Genomic DNA, 8913 nt, shown 5'->3' with positions numbered 1-8913 from the left:
TTGAGGGGTAGCGGCATGTGGAACAGCCCAGCCTTGCCCACAAGCATATCATGGAAGCTGCAAATCTCAACCCAATGGGACCTGAACTATCCCGGGCCCTTTGGGTGCTCCTCCTACACCACACCTGGCATGCCAGATACACTGAAGCTCTTGTCCCCAGAGACCTTTACTTACACAGCCCTTTTGCTCTCTGTGGAAGGCCCGGGCACTTTGCAAGGGCCAGCTCCAATCCTCACTGACCCAGAAAGTTTTGAGCCCAATCCAATGCCATGTCCTCTGAAGTCTCCAGCCCCTGGCGTAGATTCCTGGTTTCCCCACTCCCTTTGCTCGTCCAGCACAGAGTCCAGTCACACTGGGAAAACTCAGTTTGCTCTGAGAAACAGCCCAGTGGGTTGGGATGGTTCTAACAGTGCATGAGATCACACTGTGGCCAGCCTCCCTCCAGCTCCACTTCCTGGTGGCCCAGAGCTACTGTCCTGGCAGTCCTACTTTCCAATGTTCCTGTACCATGCACCTCCCCCCACCTAGCCATGAGCAGGGAAAGGCAGGATTTTCTTTTGTTTTTTTTTTTTGTTTTGGGCTACGTGCTGCTTATGGGATCTTAGTTCCCTGACCGGGGATCGAACCCGTGCCCCCTGCAATGAAAGCGCAGAGTCCTAACCACTGGACCACCAGGGGGCTCCAGAAAGACAGTTTTGAGGACCCGCTATGCCCTGGCTTTCAGAAGCAGAACACGGGTTCTTCTGCAATGCTTGCCAGGCTGGTAAAGGGCCTCACTCCTGGCGGTGGGGAGGGTGGTGGTAGGGCTGTAAAGGCCTCCCTGGCAGCAAGAAGAAAGAGGAAGGGAGGAAAGCCAAGTGGATGCAGCTTTGTGACAGTCCTGCCCATAGGAGCAGAGAGCTGGAGGTGGAGTGGGTGCGCTGTGGGAGAAGGGGACAAAACCAAGAGCTAAAGCAGGGCAAAGGCCCACTGTGCCAGGGCCAGTGCACTGCTCGAGGCCACTCAGCTTGCGTACTTCAGCATTTTACATGGAGGCTGTTCAAAGAACCCCTGCCTGATCCAGACATGGGCCCTCTTCACCCCTGATGATGTAGGTAGAAGACTGTGGAGATGAGGTCTCAGTCCCAGAGCTCAGGCGTCTTCTGAAGGGGGCGACGTATGCCTGTGAGGATTCACCCTGGTCATGCCAAGCTCACCAGGCAGGAGCTGAGCCGATTCCTGCAGCCATGAAAGCAGCTGCTGCAATGTCATTCCATGAAGACAGCTGTGTTGCATGGGCAGGCTTGATGTCATCCCCCAGGCATCTGGGTGGGATTGCTGAGCCCCCTCCATCCCACTTTTGCCTCATTTGTGTGTGTACATCTGTCTCCTTCACTTAACTGAGAGTCCCTCCAGGCCAGCAATGGCATCTGATTCCTGTTTCTATCACACTCATCCCATAGCCCACACCCTAGAACCTGGCACTGAATAGATGATAGCTCAGTGTTTGCAAGGATGCCCAGTAACCCAAAGAATCCATAAAGATGAAGCGTGAAGTCACCACTGTAGATACGGGTCAGGAGATCAGTAATCCTGGGACAGGCAGCCTCTGCCCTGGGACACAGCTGGGGCTGGGATTGGTGTGAGAGCTGTGTGTTTCTTAATCTAAAGGAGAGCTGGCTTGCTTCCTCCACCCATGAGGGACGTGTAAGGCCTGTTAAAGAAGCACTGGGCTCTCCAAAATTTTCCCACACCCACACTCCCCCAACCTTCCTCCTCCTATTCGTATATTCCTCTTCCGTTTTTGTATATGTATTGACTTTCTCCATTTTACCAGCAGTATATGCTCATTAAAGAACATTTGAAACATTTCAAATAAGAGAAAGAAGCAGAAAATGTCATCTACATTCCACCCACCCAAAGATAACCACGATTAATATTTTGAAATGTTTTCTTCCAATATTTCCCCTAATCTTTCTGAGCAGTGAGGCTTTATATGTGTTTGCTTTATTTCTACTGCTTAGGGACAACTGGCAACCCGGTGCGGAAGAGGGAGCAGAATGAGGCAATGTAAATGTCAGGAGAGTGTCATTTGAGTCCCTGCTGTGCTTCTGATGTGCTCTGTGGTGTTTGGTGTGCCCTGACCCTCCCTGGGCTGCAGTTTTCCTGTCTGTGTAATGGGGTATTGGATTAGAGAAGTTCACAGCTTTCTTTCAACTTAAAGATTCTTGGAATCCATTAAGGAGTAGGGAAGGCTGCAGGAAGAGGTTGTTATTTGAATTGAGATTTGAAAATGGAAACTCTGTTAATAATACATTTGGAAGAGGGCAGTCTAGGGAGAAGAAAAGGCAGTTGCAAAGGCAAAAAGGTTAGAAGACACAAGCTGCCCTTGGGGTTGGCCCCTGTAGGTGGAGTGTGTGGGAAGTGTCAGTGGGAGATAAACTGGGGCCAGACACCAGATGCCTGGAATTCCTTCAGTTGAAGGCCCTCTGCGTCCAAGATGGGACCCAAGCACAGGGTGTCTGTGAGACTACAGAGTAGAGCGTGGCTGTTGGGAGATGAGCAGGGCACAAAGCCAGCTGCTGCTCATCCAGGTATGAAATCTCAGGCAGAGCTGGCCTTGCTAGCCAAGCTGAAATGGAAGCCTGTGAAATCAAAGAGGGTCGAAGCCGGAAGCCTAAGGACTCCACCAATTGCAAGCACAGTACAAATCTGAGGGTAAAGGGCTTAAAAAACCTGGGATCTGAAAGAAGGAGCAGAAGCTCCAATAAGAATACAACTCAAGGAAAAGGAAAAGTTGTAAAAAGAGTAAAATGATGACCTACACACAGAGTTTAGATTATCCTGGATCTCAGCCAGCTTTATTCTCAAGACTCCCACACTATTGTGGACAAGCTGGCAGATGAGAATGAAAATTTTGAGAGAAACAGTCAAAATTCCTAGGAAAGAAGAGGGTTGGGGATAAGGAGCTGGGCATTCATTCACCTATTTATTTCACAAGCATCTCCAAGGGCCTGCTGAGCAGCCAGCCCTGTAAGACAGGCTTCGCACCAAGCTCTTGACCATCCCTGTCAAGACTTAAATTTACGAGATAAGCATATCAGAAACAGTTGACCATTGCCCTGCACTTTGTTCCAATTTAAATAAACTTTGAGGGAATAGTGGCACTGAGATTACCGCCTCATGGTCTTACAGCTTGGCTTCTCACAAACGTCATTAACTGGATCAAAGAAAATGTAGCCTGTGTTTCCATTTATCCATAATACTTTATTATCACAAAACATAATAAGAGTATTGCAAGGTTGGACTGACATTTGAAAGTCAGTTAGTCCAGAAGCATTATTACTTATTTAAGTAGATAAATATACATATTTATTAGACTCGATGTTTCTAAAAAGAGATGATACAGGTTTCTAAATGCACGCAGCTGAAGAAAGGTAGGTCCCTAGTCACCAACCTCCTGCCACCATCCACAAAGCAAATGATACAGCCAGGCTTGAAGAGAAAGTCCTGCAGCATTGCCTCTGGTAGGCTCGAGGCCTTCCAGACGTTTTTCATCAAGTTCTATTCCCAGGCAACCAGCCAACATTTTGTCTCAGTTCAGCTGGACAGACTTGTGGCGGCTGGTTGGATGACTTGGGGGGTAACTGTTTGGCCTCCCCGAGAGCCCTGTTCACCTAGGAGGTATCTACCTTGGCTCCTTGACCCCTTGTATTTCCTCTTGTCTCGTGGCAGTGCAAAAGGAAACAGAAACATTGGAGCTCATCATAAATATCCTGCGGTGGTCTTTTTCTGCAGGCAGTTGCCCCTCTCAGTTAGCTTTTGAAACTAAACAGGTGTCCTATGTAAGGAGAACTCTGGTCTTCCAGAAGCAACCGTAAGCCTATTTCCCACACACCTGCTGTGAAAGGCAGAACCTGATTGGCCCTGTGATCAAACCCCCTGCCCAGTTTGTTTTGCCTCAACGAATCCCAAAAACAATCAGTTACATCCTCTGAACCTTTATCAGTGGCCATTCTCTCTTCCTTCCTCCACAGGAGATTCGGAGTCTTTTAAGAAGACCCTGGAAACCCTGGCGTGTGCTGGGAGGGTGGAGGGAGCCCAGAGAAGGCCCTGGCAGCAGTGGGGGTGGCAGCAATGGCAGTAGTAAGAATGGAGGGTGTAGCCCTGCTTACTACGTTCAGAGCGGGGAACCTTTCCCTGCCCAGCCTCTTTGTCCGCTTACTTGCTGCCTGTGTCCTTGTTGAAATGCATACAGTGCACTGCAGAACCATGGAGCATCAGGGCTTTTCATGCTGATCATAAAGGCAGCTTCATCATCAACTCCCTTCATTATCTATGTGTCCATGATAAAGTCAGCCCTGTCCGTGTGGACTGTGAGTCTCTCCTGGCCTCTATCTACAGCTATCACTGTGCTTGCCGTTTTGGTTGCAGATTAAATATCTATCAGGCTGATAAATGGCCTCTGCAGCAGGGGCAGAAATGCCAAATCACCTTAGAGGAGCCAGGGGCAGTTGATCCAACCAGGGCAGCCCAATACAGGGAGCCCAGCCCCTGGAGCAATCAGTTTTGCCTCTGCGGCTTTGCACCCAAGCTCACCTGTGGTTCACCAGCCTCACAGGTCAGCTCAGGTGGAAGGATGCCAAGGAAGCTTGGTGATGCCCTGGCTAGCCAGTAGCCCTAGGAGAGCAAATACCTATAATTCCTCTCCTGGTATGCCCAGGCAAAACTGGAGCCCCCACCCCAAAGAGACATGAGCCTGGGCTTTTAGCCCAGGCGTGCAAGGCAGTGGGTTATGTATACAAACTACGAGGTAAGGGGCTATTGGCTGCTTCTACCCCAGACCAGTGGAAGGAGGCAGCAGGGAGCCCTGTGAGAGGGGGACTGACAAACAAGCTCCACATTTGTGCATTCCTACAGCATCTCTGGTAACCAAATCCACCTCCATGCCATGGTACATGAATTTGCCAGTTAAATACTGAGGAGTGTGGAGATTTGGGCTGTGGCTCATCAGCTCTGCCCTCAGGGGCCCACAGTGACTCTCCTGCTTCATGAGGAACTCCAGGCTGCCTCCAAAATTCTTGCTGCTCTGAAAGAGAGGGGACAGATTCAGAGTGCTGAAGCCGCTTGGACCTCATTCTTTTCCATACTAATTGGCAAGTTCATCTCCAAGGCTTTGGTGTCATTGCAGTCTGGCCATTCTCACCCTTGGTGAGGCAAACCTCCTTGAGGGAGGGCTCCCTGGTGTCTCTTCTGCCTGTGATGCCACCAAGTGCCACTATGGTTCTGGTGATAGGCAAGAGGGGGATGCTGCAAACACCATGGTGCCAATGATGTTAAAGTCACGGCTCAGTCCCAGGCAAGGTGTTGAGTGTAGCTCCTGTGGGGCTCTATGCCCCATCCCAGGCTGGGCCAGTTCTCCAGCTGACAGACGGCCTCCATCTCCAGCACAGGGGTCATATAGCAGAGGGACAGCCCTCTGTGCAAAGGTTTCTTTGCTCTCAGCACAGTCCTTGCTGACGCATAGCTCAGGGGGCATCTTGCTTCCACAGGAAACCTTCTGGCCCAGAAGCTCCTTGTTGACAAGGTCTGAGTCTTCTTTGGTTCTCAGGAAAGGGTTGTTGAATTAATGAATGATGAGCAAATGTGTGGCCAGGAGTGTAAGAAAAAGACTTCTCAGCCTCTGAAGGGTACAACTCACTCATCTGGCCTCCCACAATGGCCAGGGGACCCACTGCAGGATCCCTGACACCTAGTCCTACAGTCATCAGGGAACACTTCCTCAGACTCACAGCTAGAATGTACTCATGAAGAAGTCCAATCTGTTATTGGGATCAGGGACCGCAGAAGGCACTTGTTTTTTGATGTTGACAAAACAGCCTTCCAGGAACCAACTGGTTCCTCTAACTTGCAGCCTGATGGGTCATCTTAGGATTTCCTTCTGGGGCCCATAAGCAGGCAGACCTATTCTCTCCTCACCAGGACAGACTTTTAGAGACCTCTGGAGGGTGGCCATGTCCCCTGCAAGAATCTGCTCTTCTCCGTGAACAGTCCATTCACTTATCTCTCCTCTTCACCTATCCTGCTAGTTTTCTTTTTCACACTCCAGGTTGTCTCCAACCCTGTTCAAGTGTGTAGCCCAGAACTAAGCTTGAGACTCTGGGCCCAGTCTTCTCAGTGGAGAGTCACTCCCTCCTCCTTCTTGGACAGCTCATTCTCTAGCCACATCACACTCTGGACCCCTTCTGAGCTTTGTGGTCAACCCCACTAGGGATTTTTCTCTTGAGTTTCTTCGGAGCCAGAGATCTTGAATCAGGGGCACAAAATTTATGTTTTAAAAACATGATGGCTTTCTATGTGACCCTTTAAAAAGTCTTCTGTTGAGTTTGACCAGGATGCTGCAATTAATAATGGCTACATCCTTCTCTCCAAGCCTTGTTTTGTTGGAAAATTTGGTAAATACACCTATCTTCAAATTTGGGGCTCATCAAAATCAAGAACAGAGTTCTGAGCCATGTCACATTCAACCTCTATTCAATGTTGAACACCAGCTCTCAATGCACATGCTTTTGGTATAGTTGCTCAGGCTGTTATGAGTCTACCCAGTGGTAAAAACATTCAACTTATATTTCCAAGATGGTCAAGAGAGCCTTGGTTGGGTTTCTTAAAACATTGAGACTCCTAGAATGTCATAAGTGGAAGGTCCCTCAGTGATCACCTGTCCCTTTGCTTTGTTGGACAGATAATACAGAATCCCAGAGAGTAGAAGAGTTTGCCCAAAGCCAGCAGTGTGGCAGAACAGAATGAAGCTCTTGCCCCATACAATCCAGACCTTGTCCTCTCTGCCTTGCGGCAGGTTCTCTTCACAAGGGGACCATGGACGGTAGCATTGTCTCCATCACCAGAGTATGTGAATCTTCCTTTTTTAAAAAAATTTTATTGGAGTATAGTTGATTTACAATGTTGTGTTAGTTTCTACTGTACAGCAAAGTGATTCAGCTATAAATATACATATATCTATTCTTTTTCAGATTCCTTTCCCATATAGGATATCACAGAATATTGAGTAGAGTTCCCTGTGCTTTACAGCAGGACCTTGTTGTTTATCTATTTTATATATAGTAGTGTGTACCTGTTAATCCCAATCTCCTAATTTATCCCTCCCCACTCCGTTTCCCCTTTGGTAACCATAAGTTTGTTTTCTATGTCTATTTCTGTCTCATAAATAAGTTCATTTGTGTCATATTTTACATTCCACATATAAGTGATATCATATGACATTTGTCTTTCTCTGTCTGACTTACTTCACTTAGTATGATATTTTCTAGGTCCATCTATGTTGCTGCAAATGGCATTATTTCATTCTCTTTTATGGCTGAGTAATATTCCATTGTATATATGTATATGTATATTTTATATATATATATACACACACACACACACAAACACACACACACACACACACACACACACACACCCCACATCTTCTTTATCCATTCATCTGTCAATGGACTTTCAGGTTGCTTCTATGTCTTGGCTATTGTAAACAGCACTGAAATGAACATTGGGGTGCATGTATCTTGAAGCTTCCTTCTAACTGACTTTGAAAATAAAAGCAGAGACAGGCCATCGCACAGTCCCTTCTCCAGTACAGCAGTAAAAAAACAGAAAACATCATTCTTTCTCTCCATTTAGCATTGAATGTCACCCAGCTCTCAGATACCAGTGTCAAGGCAAATCCCAGAGTGCTGCAGCAGTTGCTCTTTTCTCCTGCCCTAGAGACACGGATTGAGGTGTGGGAATGAGTGGAGGGCTGAGTGGAGTCTCCAAGGATCCCCCCAGATGCCAAGACTGAGGCTAGACTATGAGGCAGATTAGGGACAAAACCCTCAGCAGGGTGCCCAGACAGCCATTAGTTATTTGGGACTCCTCTCTGTGGGTGAGAAGCCTGTGTACCTACCTTCATGCATACTTTTCACAGTTTGGGCTTGAAAGGAAGAAAAGCAATGGATATAAAAATTTTGCTGGTAAACTTCTTAACCAGCGAACAAACATATTTTTCACTTGGCTTCCCTTGGTATTCTTTCTTTTTTCACTTAACTTCCAACTCCAGAGCTCATACATACCTTTCACTGAAAGGAAGAAGTTGTTTATCAGGAGCTGAGCAAGTCAACCCACCAGTTACACACACCTGTGTTTCTGACTAGGCCTCTGATCCTTTCTCACTGGTGTCATTTCTCTGTGGTTCCAAGGCCTTCATGGTCATTTGTCTCTGTCTTTCTCACCCTCTCTCTGGCTTGCTTTCAGATTGTGTCTGTTTGTCTCTCTCTCTCTGTCATCTCTTTCTCATTCTGTCTGTCCTCGCACTGGCCATAGGTCCACTTCCCAGGCCCTGAAATCTGGAGGTTATAGTGACTCTAACCCCTCTCAGAAGCACCAACAGTTTCTCTCCAAACTTATAGCCATGACCCTTGACCCCAGTTGTCTAACTTTGAACAATGAGTGTTAATGGAACATCTGGTGCTGAGGATTTAGCACATGCTTTTCTCAAAGGAAAAAAATGGGAAAAGCTTGGGAAAATGTAACATAAGAAAGAAGGTGAATTGTTGGGACTCCATGGGGCTTAGCCTGACTTGCAAAAATGCACCCCAAGCACTTGGAGGTGGCTTATTATGAATGAGAGATGCCTGGGGCCAGATGTAGGAGGCAGAGTCTTCATTTTAGGGCATTCTTTCCCATAGCTTACCCCTTCCAGAGCCCCTCCTTGCCCTCCAGACAGAAATGAAGCTCTTTAGCCTGGAGCACAAGGTCTGACATGTCATGCCCCTGCTATAATCTCCAATTTCACCTCCCAGCTTGCCCCGCATATACCTTCTTCAGCCATTCCAAGACCCCCACCTTCATCTCAACCCACCCTCAATTTCCATGGTTTCA

The 8913-nt window shown here is 47.7% G+C and overlaps 1 non-coding gene across 1 annotated transcript; it reads right to left on the bottom strand.

Moving 5' to 3' along the window:
- Positions 1-605: 605 nt before the first annotated feature.
- TRNAE-UUC (transfer RNA glutamic acid (anticodon UUC)) lies at positions 606-678 on the bottom strand. Its single transcript has one exon. It is a non-coding gene; the product is annotated as a tRNA-Glu (tRNA).
- Positions 679-8913: the final 8235 nt, after the last annotated feature.

Source organism: Lipotes vexillifer, unplaced genomic scaffold (assembly GCF_000442215.2).
Source record: "Lipotes vexillifer unplaced genomic scaffold, Lipotes_vexillifer_v1.1 scaffold1081, whole genome shotgun sequence".
Lineage (NCBI taxonomy): Eukaryota > Metazoa > Chordata > Mammalia > Artiodactyla > Lipotidae > Lipotes > Lipotes vexillifer.
This window is presented reverse-complemented; position numbering and strand designations above follow the sequence as displayed.